Source organism: Penaeus chinensis, chromosome 39 (assembly GCF_019202785.1).
Source record: "Penaeus chinensis breed Huanghai No. 1 chromosome 39, ASM1920278v2, whole genome shotgun sequence".
NCBI lineage: Eukaryota > Metazoa > Arthropoda > Malacostraca > Decapoda > Penaeidae > Penaeus > Penaeus chinensis.
In genome coordinates, this window is record NC_061857.1 from 1,216,631 (window position 1) to 1,229,130 (window position 12,500).

The 12,500-nt window shown below is 46.5% G+C and overlaps 1 protein-coding gene across 1 annotated transcript in view; it reads left to right on the forward strand.

The window, feature by feature from the left end:
• Positions 1 to 48: 48 nt before the first annotated feature.
• Positions 49 to 12,500, forward strand: part of LOC125046885 (titin-like) — a 34,092-nt gene continuing 21,640 nt past the window's right edge. Inside the window, exon 1 of the mRNA XM_047644884.1 lies at positions 49 to 95. The gene's annotated coding sequence lies outside the window, so the exon portion shown is untranslated. The remainder of the gene's footprint in view (positions 96 to 12,500) is intronic.

Genomic DNA, 12,500 nt, shown 5'->3' on the forward strand with positions numbered 1-12,500 from the left:
GCAAGTGATGCAATTGTTTTGAAACAGTGATCTTGGTATGTGACCGATGGGCGGGCCCAGGCAGATACACTCTAGCCGCCCTTGCTAGCACTATGGTAAGAATCAGGTGGTTATTGGGGGCCAAAGAGCCTCCCTTAACGGTGCCATAAATCGCAAATAAAAATGTTTCAAAGAGAAGAGGGACCAAGTGCTTGGCTGACCGAAGTGCGATGGAAAAGAAAAGTGTGTGAAGTTACGATGACGAATTGCAAAAACACAAAACCCGTTTGTATCTAAACCAAAGTGGCGAAAGAATAACAAGCCAATGGTATAAGAAAAAGAATACGGGAAGGTTATATTATTGTTAAGGCCATTAAGATCACGCTGGACGCCCGAAACAGCAACACAAAGTAAGAGCAAGAAAGGCGCTGTGTGCGCCTTGGTGTATGTGCGTCGGCTGCTGCGCGTAGCTTATATTCATACGTGTTCACTCACACGCGAGCATACTGTCCGTTCGCGGGCACACACGTATGGAACATACACGGTCCAGCTAAGAAGAGCACACAGACATACACACCCATCCACCCACCTACACACACACACACACACACACACACACACATACACACACACATACACACACACACACACACGCACACACACACACAAACACGCATGCACACACACACGTAAACACACACACACACACACACACACACACACACACACATACACACACACACACACACGCACGCACACACACACACGCACACACACACACACACACACACACACACACACACACACACACACACACACACACGCACGCATACACACACACAAACACGCATACACACAAACGTAAACACACACACGTAAACACACACACACGTAGGCACACACATACACACACACACACACGTAAACACACACACACGTAGGCACACACATACACACACACATACACGTAGGTACACACACAAACACACACACTTGTACACACGTACACATACACACAGACACACACGTAGGCACCCACACATACAAACAAACAAGCAATCGCCATGATCATTATCCGAACGAATGCCATTATCCGCCGGCAACTCTACCCTGCCGACGCTGTCATTTTCACCATCACCGTCATCACTGTCATTATTATTTACTTTGTATTAACCTTATCTCATTTCTTTTGTTATAGTTATTTTCATTTATTTTCATGATCATCGTAATTTTCGTATGTGAATATTTTTTTCCTTTGGTCATTGTCATTGTGGCCAGAATTGCTCATAAAAAAATCACTAATTAAAGTTGCTTTTAAGTTGTAATAATAATGATAATAATAACAATTATTATTATCATTATTATTATTATCATCATTATTATTATCATTATTATCTTTATTATTATTATTATTATCACTATTATTATTATTATAACATTAACAATAATAACAACAACAATAATAATAATATGATGATAATAATAATAATAATAATAATAATAATAATAATAATAATAATAATAATAATAATAATGGTTGTTGTAATAGAAATAATAATTTTAATAGTAATGATAAAGATAATGATAATAATAGTGATAATGATGATAATAACAATAGTATAAATAGTATAATATAGTATAGTATAATAATATAAATAACATAATTATCATTACCATTGTCATTATTATTGTTGTTATTATTATTATCATTATCATTATTATTATCATCATTATCATTATTATCATTATTATTATTACCATTATTATTATTACTATTATTATTATTATCTAAATCATTATAATCATTTTTACTATTACTTTTATTATCATCCCATTATTACTATCATTATTATCATTATTATCTACATTACTGTCTTCATTATTATCTTTACTGTTATCATTATTTCTTTCATCATTATCATTCTTATCATCATTATCGATATGATTAATATTACTATCAATATGAATATTATCATATTTGGTATAGTATGATTATTAGTATTATCATAGTGTTTAATTATCATTTTTATAATTTCCATTATTGTCATCATTATTAGTAATACTAGTATTATCATTATTATTATTATTATTATTATTACAGTTTCATTGATATTGTTATCATTATTATTATTATTAGTATTGTTATTCTTGTTGTTGTTGTTGTTAATTTTGTTATTGTTTATACTATTATTTACTATTATTATTATTACCATTCTTATTATTTTCATTGTTATAATTACTAGCATTACTATTACTGCTGTTGTTCTAAATATGACTATCGTTATCTTCATTATTATTATCCTAGTATTATATTAACCATCATTACTATTAATATTGATATTATTCCCATTATCATCATTATTATTAGTGAAAGATGAAATAATGCAATGCCGCACTGATATATTTATATAACCACCCTCCCTGACTGGTTTCGTACTGGCCCTCCGGTTTCATATACGGAGTGACCTAGGTTCGAGGCCCGGGCAGGGAGCGCTGTTATATATTATTATTAGTGTTATTGTCATCATTATTGTTTATATTTTTACCAGCTCTACTGCCAAATTTACTATTAATAACATTATCATCATTAATATCATCTTTTGTTTTTGCTGTTTTTATTTTTTTATTTATCATTATTATAATTTTTACAATCATTATCATTATTATCATTATTGTCATTATCATTGTTAACATGATCATAATCATAATAATGATAATTATTGTTATCATTATTATTATTATTACTATTACTATTATTATTATCATTACTATTACCAAAACTAGCATCATCGTCATCATTATCATCATTATCATTAATATTACTATTATCATAAAATGTATTATTATTGTTGTTATTATTGTTATTATTATTAATATTGTTATCATCATCATCATTGCTTTCACTGTCATTACGATTCTCTCATCAATATTATTACTACTAATACTCATTTTATCATTCTCCTCATTGTTATTGTCATTTTTATCATTGCTATCATAATCCTTATTACTATTATCATCATTATTACAAGTGTCATCATTACCATGATTATCATTATCATTGTTATCATTACTATTTTATTATAATTTTATTATCATCATCTTCATCGTTATTATCATCATTATTTTCATTATAATCATTATCATTGTTATTATCATTATCATTATTATTAGCATTATTAGTAATTAGCATCATCATAATCTTCATCTTCATCATCACCATCATAATTCATCAAAAAATATTATCATTATTATGGTTATCAGCCACATCGTTATTGTTATTATCATTATTACTATTATTCTTAACATTATTATTATCAATATCATTATTATTATTATCAATATATTTATTATCATCATTGTTATCATTATCATAATTTTTATTATCAACATTATCATTTAAATTTTATTGGTAACAGTAGAACTAATAGAACTATCTATATGATTATTACTGAATGGTGAAAACACTCTACCGTGTTGACACTGTCTAGTTTTACATTGTTGGGTTTTCTACCATGATTATTACTGTTATTGTAATTGATACTGTAAAGGTCATATTCTATCTTGAATATGTTTGTTATCGTTTTCGTTTTTATTGTGATATTATCACTATTAGCGTCATTGTTATTTATATTATTGTTATTTACACTATTAAATTCACAATAATATCATTTGTTTTCATAACTATTATTTGTATCTTAGAATATACAGAAAGATTCCCAAAACATGTGTCATCGAGAATCCATATAAGATCATTTATACGTATTTAACTTACCGCTCACGATTGAAGGAGCAAATGCTGATTGCCGCCGCCGCCCTCCTCCTCCTCCTCCTCCTCCTCCTCCTCCTCCTCCTCCTCCTCCTCCTCCTCCTCCTCCTCCTCCTCCTCCTCCTCCTCCTCCTCCTCCTCCTCCTCCTCCTCCTCCTCCTCCTCCTCCTCCTCCTCCTCCTCCTCCTCCTCCTCCTCCTCCTCCTCCTCCTCCTCCTCCTCCTCCTCCTCCTCCTCCTCCTCCTCCTCCTCCTCCTCCTCCTCCTCCTCCTCCTCCTCCTCCTCCTCCTCCTCCTCCTCCTCTGTCTCTCACTCTCTCCAGTCAGATGCAAAATGAATGAAGGTCCGAAACTTCTTAATCTAAACAACTAGAGCCACATCATCTTTGTGATCGAGATGGAATTCGCAACATATTTGACAAGTTTTGTCTGTGCCTTCAACTGTGCCTTCAACTGAAACACTTTTCACAAAACAAAAAAGGGGAAGATATATATTGTGCTTCACAGATGGTTCCGTAAAATCTTACAGCTTGTAACATTTATATGAAATGCGCTTTTATCATTTCACTAAAATAAGACTGTATGTAACCAGCCTATATTTATTTCATGTTACCGAAATATGTATACTAATGTTATTATATGTAACAATTGTTGTATTCTACATATTTTCTATAATCTTGCATGTCACAAGCTACACTTGTGATACATAGCTTTCCCCTAGACCACAGCAAGATGACAGGCAGACCCCTTGCAGGGGAGCCAAGGAGGAACAGCTTCATTCCATCAGTACTCTTCAGTAAAGGAATCAAGACATCTGGGCCCTATAAGTGTGCGTGTGTAGTCGAAGGAGAAGACTCCAACCTTCCGGCGATCGCGATTCTGCCGTCTGTCAGACTGGCTGCACTATCGCTCCTCCAGCTTTCCCTCTACTCCCGGCAACTCCTCCGGCGTCTCCTTGGCGGGCAGCTCCTCCGGCTTCTCCTCAGACGGCAGCTCCTCCAGGGTATCCTCGGACGGCAGCTCCTCCGGCGAGTCCTCGGCAGGCAGCTCCTCCGGTGCGTCCTTGACACGCAGCTCCCCCAGGGTATCCTCGGAGGGCAGCTCATCCAGGGTATCCTCGGACGGCAGCTCATCCAGGGTATCCTCGGACGGCAGCTCATCCAGGGTATCCTCGGACGGCAGCTCATCCAGGGTATCCTCGGACGGCAGCTCCTCCGACGAGTCCTCGGCAGGCAGCTCCACCGGTGCGTCCTCGGGGGGCAGCTCCTCCAGGGTGCCTTTGCACAGCAGTTCCTCTGGCACGTCCTGGACAGGTAGCTCCTCCTCGCCAACTGGTCGTTCGGGTGCGCATCCCGCACCCACCAGTTGCTCCTCCGGTGCGTCTTCTGCAGGCGGTTCCTCCGGAGCGTCCTCGGCAGGTAGGTCCTCCGGCAGACCGGTACCCATCAGATCCTTGGGCGGGTATCCCAAGGAAGCCGGTCGTTCGGGCGCAAATCCTGCACCCACCAGCTGTTCCTCCTGGCGCGTCCACGGCAGGCAGCTCCTCCGGCGAGTCCTCGGCAGGCAGCTTCTTCGGTGCGTCCTCGACAGGCAGCTTCTCCGGCAGACCGGTACCCACCAGATCCTTGGGCGGGTATCCTGAGCTAGCTGGTCGTTAGGGCGCACATCCTGCACCCACCAGCTGTTCCTCCGGCGCGTCCCTAGCAGACAGCTCCTTCGGCGCGTCATCGGCAGGCAGTTCCTCAGGCAGACCGGTACCCACCAGATCCTTGAGCGGGTATGCCAAGCTAGCTGGTCGCTCGGGCGCACATCCTGCACCCACCAGCTCTTCCACCAGCTCTTCCTCCGGCGCGTCCTCGTCAGGCAGTTCCTCCAGCATGTCCTCGGCAGGCAGCTCCTCCAGCATGTCCTCGACCGGCAGCCCCTCCGACGCGTCCTCGGCAGGCAGCTCCTCAGGCAAACTGATGCCCACCAGATCCTTGAGCGGGTATGCCAAGCTAGCTGGTCGCTCGGGCGCACATCCTGCACCCACCAGCTGTTCCTCCCGTGCGTCCACGGCAGGCAGCCCCTCCGGCGAGTCCTCGACAGGCAGCCCCTCCGGCGCGTCCTCGGCAGGCAGCTCCTCCGGTGCGTCCTCGGCAGGCAGCTTCTCCGGCAGACCGGTACCCACCTGATCCTTGAGCGGGTATGCCAAGCTAGCTGGTCGTTCGGGCGCACATCCTGCACCCACCAGCTGTTCCTCCGACACGTGGTGCCGTTTTCCAGGGTTTGTTTTAAGGAATCAGAGCGGTCAGGTCAACGGAAACATACACAAGGTTTTAATGCTAGAGGGCACTATTTACACTATAAACAACAGGATATATACAAAACAAACAAGGAGACGATCCAGCGGAATTTCTGAATTTCTTCTTCTTTATGATTTGCGAAGTTCTAGCTTCGCTCGGGCCATCTAAATATGGCCCGGCCTGTGTCAGCTTTTTACGGCTGTCTCATATATTTGTCTGACACTCGGTGCTTACCGTGGCGGCGGGATTGCCAGCAGGCGCTCCTGCCGCCATGGTGTAAGCATATCGCACAGCCTCTTTACCAGCACGGCGGCTGTTGTGGGCGGTCCCTGTCTCAGGAATTGTGTATGGTCACAATTTTCTAAGTAGTGGACTAGTATGGCGTTCAGCTCGCCGCAGTGCCTGCAGCACCTTTCATCGCGTTCGATTGTTGTGGTAATCTGCCATGCACAGTGGTAACCTAGGCGCATTCTGTGAAGAATGACTTCGGTACCTCTGTTGATTACTTCAGAGAGTGCCAGTGGTTCATAGCCTGTGGCATCTGAGTACCAGCTGGCACACTTCTCCTTAAGTAATTTTCGGCTCGGTTTTATCGTCATGGGATTTGGGGGCATACCCCTGCCAGCGATGGCTAGTCTGTCAGCAAGCTCGTTCCCTCTGATGCCGATGTGGCTTGGGACCCAGTTGATGATAATTCTTCTACCCTGAGCAAGAATTCTCTGTGTCATTGTGAGAATCGTGGTCAGTAGGTAGATGTTGTCTGTGGGTGAGCTGTGCTGAAGACAGTCAATGGCTGTCCTGGAGTCTGTGTGTATGACCATGTGTCCTTCCCTTAGGGATGCGTGGCCTAGGGCTCCCATGATTGCAACCGTCTCTACCTGTAGCGAGGAGGCGTTGTCTGTTACCCTCATAGATCGCATGGCGTCCCTTGCTGCAAAGCCGGCACCTGCAGTGTGGCTCAAGGGCTCAACCGATCCATCCGTGTAGTATGTTCTACTACCCGGAGGAGTGATGGCTGCAATGACCCTCTGGTCTTCTGCCTTTAGGCTAGGCATGGGGTATAGGCTCTTTTACATTGACAGGCTCCTTATGTTGAACTCTATCAGGCTCAGTGCCCACGGCGGGGCTTCGGCAAATTCAGGGTGGGGGGAGTCCATGCCCTTAGCAAGAAGATGTTCTTTGAGCTGATGGCGTATCAACACCCTGGCTGTGTGAGACAGCCAGGAGTTGTTTGCAAAGAGCTCGTTGTCTTGTTCGAGGCGTCTGACTAATTTTTGTATTAGGCTTGTGTTCCTGGGAGCCTGGATGACCTTTGGCAGGAATTGTGTTGCCATTAGATCGATTCATGAGTCCAGGGGGAGAAGGTTTGCCTCCATCAGGAGGTTGAGGACCTTCGTCCACCTCGGGGCACCCAGTATGATCCTGGCAGCTTCATTTTGGACTGTTTCTAATTTGTCTATGTGCTTTTTCTTTGCAGCAATTAGAGCGACTGAGGCATAGTCCACAATTGGCCGGACAGCATGTACATAGAATGATCTTAGTACTTTGTGTCTGGCCCCTATGCGTCTCCCAGTCATTGCTTTCATGACAGACAGTCTTGCTTTGGTTCGGTCAACCAGGTACTGGACCTCCTGGAAGGAGAGGGTCCGGTCTATCCTTACCCCAAGGTATAGGTAGTCCTGGACCCATTCTAATTCCACTCCCTGGGTTTTCAGTCTTGTGCCTCGAACTCTCTGTCTCAGAGCCATGGCTTTGGATTTGGCTGCTGAGATCTTTAGTCCTGTCCTACAACACTCCTCGGACACGAGGTCCAGACAAGGCTGGGCTTTATTCTGGCTGCGTGGTCCAGTGGAGGTGATAGCGAGATCGTCTGCATACGAGATGATCTTGCACCCCACTGGGAGGTTTATGATGAGGATGCAGGACATTAAAGTGTTAAATAGGGCTGAACTGAGAACCCCACCCTGTGGCGTTCCATTTTCGAGCAGCATGTGCTACGATAGGTGACCCTGGAATTTGACATTGGCAGTCCTGTTCCTAAAGTAGTCACCTATCCAAGCCAAGAGCTTTCCTCTAATTCCCTTCTGGATCAGGCTTTCCTGAATGGCAAGCGGACTTGCCAGATCAAAAGCCTTCTCCAGGTCAAGGAATACCACCACAGCTGGGCTTAAGAGCGTGGCTATGTTGTGTGCTGTGTCCATGCCCCTGCTCTGCTCTGCCAGGCAGTTGAGCAGAGAGATGGGGCGGTACTTCCCCGGTTCCTTTGGTTTTGGGAGGGGAATTATGGTAGCCCTCTTCCAACTCTGGGATAGAGTGGAAGTTTCCCAGGACTTGTTGATGAGCTGCAAGAGTGCATGCTCACCTGCTAGTCCTAGGTGGGAGATAATGGGGTACGAGATCCCATCTGAGCCCGGGGCTGTGTTGGAACTGGATTTATAGGCTTTCCTTAGTTCCCTCAGAGAAAAGATAACGTCTGAGTTATCGGGTTAGGCTGCCCTTTCTCTGATCTGAGCATGTCTGTCTGGCTGTAGACACTCTTGTCTTGCCCTCAGCTCGGTTGCTGCTCGTTCTCACAAGAACTCGTGTGCCAGTCTGTTAGCCTCTGCTTGGGGGTCGTGATGGGTGCACCTCGGGGCTGAGCGGCTGGTAGCTCGCTTGACCCATTGCCACAGCTCTGAAAGGGTGGTTTGGTGGTCGAAGGACTCACACCATTCCAGCCACTTTTCCTGCCTGACTCTGTTGGCAGTTTCCTTGGCATCCGTGATAGCCTCCCTTAGGAGGGATAAGTTGTCAGGGGTTCTTTGCCTTCGGAATAGTTTTCGGCACATGTGACTTCTGGACCCAGGCCGAGTTTTGGGTATTGTCTGTGAGACTGCTTCATTAATGGCGTTTAGCAGGCTAGCTTCGAGTACTTCCACATTTTCGCTTTGTGGGGGATCATTGCATCTCAGACAGAGGGCCAAGGCGTTTTGAAACGCCTGCGAGTTGGCCTTGTCTGTTTTCCATCTTGGATTCGGTCTTAGGATTTCGGCTGGGCCAGCATCCATGAGGGTAGTTATAGTGCCGTAATGGTCACTTGTGATGGTCTCATCGACACGCCAGCCAATCCTCCCCACCAGAGTCGCAGTGGCCAGGGTGAGGTCTAGGACCCCTCCTTTGACATGCGTTGGCTCTTGGGTGTTGAGGAGAGCGATCTCAGGGAATGTTTCTAGCACGTCGGCTATGTGATAGCCGGCCGCATCCGGTGCCCGGCAGGGAGCCAGGATGGGGTGGTGTGCATTGAAGTCTCCCCCTATGATCACTCGGTCATGTGCAGCAGAAGCACAGACCTGGCTGATGTCTAAGCTTTTACAGCGTGGCCGGCTGTACACATTGTACAGTTTGAGGGGCCCCCCGGCCAGGTGAACCTCGACGGCAAGGGATTCAACATCGTCTCCACAGTGCGATGCATCGGCTATTGCGGAGCAGGGGATTGTTGCTCTCACAAGGGTGATCAAGCCTCTCTTGCCAGGTGTTCGTGGCAGTGTGAAGACATGATACCCTGAGAAGCGAACAGTGTCCACTGTTAATGTCTCCTGGAGCATGACAATGTCAATGTTCCTATTGATGTTCCACTGTAGGATGCTTAGATGGTGTGTCATGATGTTACTCAGTGATAGTTACATCAGAGACATCGTCGGAGTCTGACAACTCCATTGCGAGGTCCTCGCTGGTTGAGGGCTCCTCGTCTGTTGTCAGGCTATCCTTGGGTCCACTAGGAGGTGGAGAGCCTTTGGTAGCTCTGACTTTGGTTGGTTTGGCTTTTCTCTCAGGCTTTTTCTTGGCTGGCCTTGCCTGGGCAAGGTCAGCGTGATCTGGCTCTGGTTGCACAGATTCAGCCTGTTTTGGCTCTGCCTGTGAAGGCATGGCCTGGTTTGGAGTGGGGAGGAGAGTCTCGTCCTGGGGTGAGGGTGGTTTGGTTTTGCTCTATCCAGCTTTCTTCCCTTCAGAACTGTGACAATCTTGGTCAATGCCGTCATGGCGACCGAAACTGTCGTCATAGCGACCGAAACTGCCTTCTCGGCCTCCTCACTCGACCTCCCCAGGGCTGTTGCTACTGCTGAGACAACAGCAGTCAACAGGAGGGTCATATCGTCCTCGTCAAAGAGGAGATGATCATCTGTTGGGGAGGTTTTATTGGTGCTCTTAGAACCTTTTTTCTTTAGGTTCTTTTTCTGCACCTTTGGCATTGTCGGAAACTCCTTTTTGTTGGAGACATCCGGTGTCGGCTGGGGGGCGGCTTCCTTCCTCTTAGGAGGTCAGGAGGCTTTTTCACTTTTGTTCCTTCCCCAGACGTGGGTGCTTGGGGGGGGGGGGGGGGGCAGGAACAAAATCTGATCGGTTTTGAGCAACCTCTTGTCGCCTGAGGGTCGCCTCTTTCCTGACAGAGCAATTCAGGCTCCAGGCGTGATGCTTCTTGGCACAGTTGGGACATTTGGCTGTTGTGTCCCTCTTTTCCTCTATGTATGCCTTAAGGCATACCTCTGTGTTGTGTGCCTTGTTACAGACACCACATTTAGGCTTGGCTGTACAGTTAGCCTGGTGGTGACCGTATTTCTGGCACTTGAAACACCGAAGTGGTTCTGGCACATACGTTCGAAGGTTGTAGGTGCCCCAGTTACCCAGATCAAGGGTAGTGGTTGGGGCACCTTTCATGGTCACCAGGACTTGCCTGGTTGGAGTCTTCCCCTTCGACATTCGGGAAGCCTGCACGACCTGTGGGTGTGAAGCGATCAGCTCCACATCGTGGGTACTGAGAAGATAAGTATCACCATCTTGGTTCTCTTTACCTCGGGACCTAGTGGGGAAAGATTCACTTTCCTCCCATCTGCTAGCTCCTTCGTTTCCCGGAGGAAATTCAGGGTAGCTTGATCTTTGGGCATTATGATCATGCCCTGATCTCGGGCGACCCGGATCGACAGCCGGATTTTCCGTTGCAACTCCAATGCCCTGACCAATTGGTAGGCATTGTCGAAGCCTTCGGGTTTAGCTGGCACTTTAAACTGGGCGAAGCGTTTAGCGGGTCCCGACTCTTCATCAGAGTTGGTCTCCGGCCTCGGACGCTTCGGCCCGCCCTTTCGGCTTTCGGGCTTGTTTGTGGGGGGCAGCAGCTGATACGGCTGGTTCAGCCTGCTCTCCCCTCTCAATCGGGGAGGCCGTCTGAGAACTCAGGGGCCTCCCTGGCTTAGCTGTTGGCCTAGAGAGGCCAGCTCGCGAGTCAAGATGTTTGACTATTCGGTGGACAGACCCATTGGCTTCGGTCTTGTCCACCTTAGCAGCAGGTGTGACAGTGTCATCCTGTGCATGGGGTTTTCTTTTGCCACCAGAAGGCACATATGGCTTCATGGTGACTGCCGTGGTCTGGGCCTTGCGCGGTTCGTCAACATTTTTATCAGTCTGTGGGGGGTGTTTGTTAATTTTTTCCATATAGTGTTCAGTGTTTCATCCTCTCACGCCCTCACCCACCACGGAGTTCAACAAGGGGAAGCTGAGTGTCAGAACCAGTGTCTAACAGCAACAGGAGTGATGAGAGGATATACGCAGCTAATAGCCATTGTGACGGCGCTCACGGACCATTGTGAGTGCCAATGGCGGCATGACTGCTTGACCCTAGCCTCCCGGGGGAGACCAGCCGATTGACCGTGACCGGGCCGGGACCAGGCCGCTTGTCTTGCTGGAATAGAGGACCAAAGAGGCGTGTTGCTAGCCTCAGGGCGTACTTGTTCACGGCATCGCTCAACCTCCAGGACTCCCGTCTCCACAGCGCACAAAGCTGCTACGCACGGCAAACGCGTGGGTTGGTGTAAACCCCTGGGGAGAGACCAGAGGGGATGCCCTTCCACCTACGAGACATCATTGTTTGGAGCCTTTTTGCTCAGCCCTCTGAAGCTGCCACCCAATGGTTGCTTCACCTCAGTGAGGGAGGGAGCTCTTACACTTTTCTCAGGAGGTTCCTCTTATTCCTCTGAAACAACCACCCAAAGATTGTTTCACCACAGTGAGGAAGGAGGGGACCTGTACTTTTTTAAAGTGGATCCCTATTCCCTCTGAAACAGCCTCCCAAAGGCTGTTTCACCGCAGTGAGGGAAGATGAGTCTTGCACTTATACCAAGCATTTCCTTTCATCCCTCTGAAACAACCACCCAAAGGTTGTTTCACCTCAGTGAGGAAGGAGAGGATCTGTACCTTTTCAAAGTGAATCCCTTCTTCCCTCTGAAACAGCCACCCAAAGGCTGTTTCACCTCAGTGAGGGAAGGGAGGTCTTGCACTTTTGCCAGGTGGTTCCTTTCGTTCCCCTGAAGCAACCACCCAAGGGTTGTTTCACCTCAGTGAGGAAGGAGAGGACCTGTACCTTTTCAAAGTGAAGCCCTTCTTTCCTCTGAAGCCCCCCATTCACGCTACAGTCTTTAGCAATGGTAGGGTTATGGTATG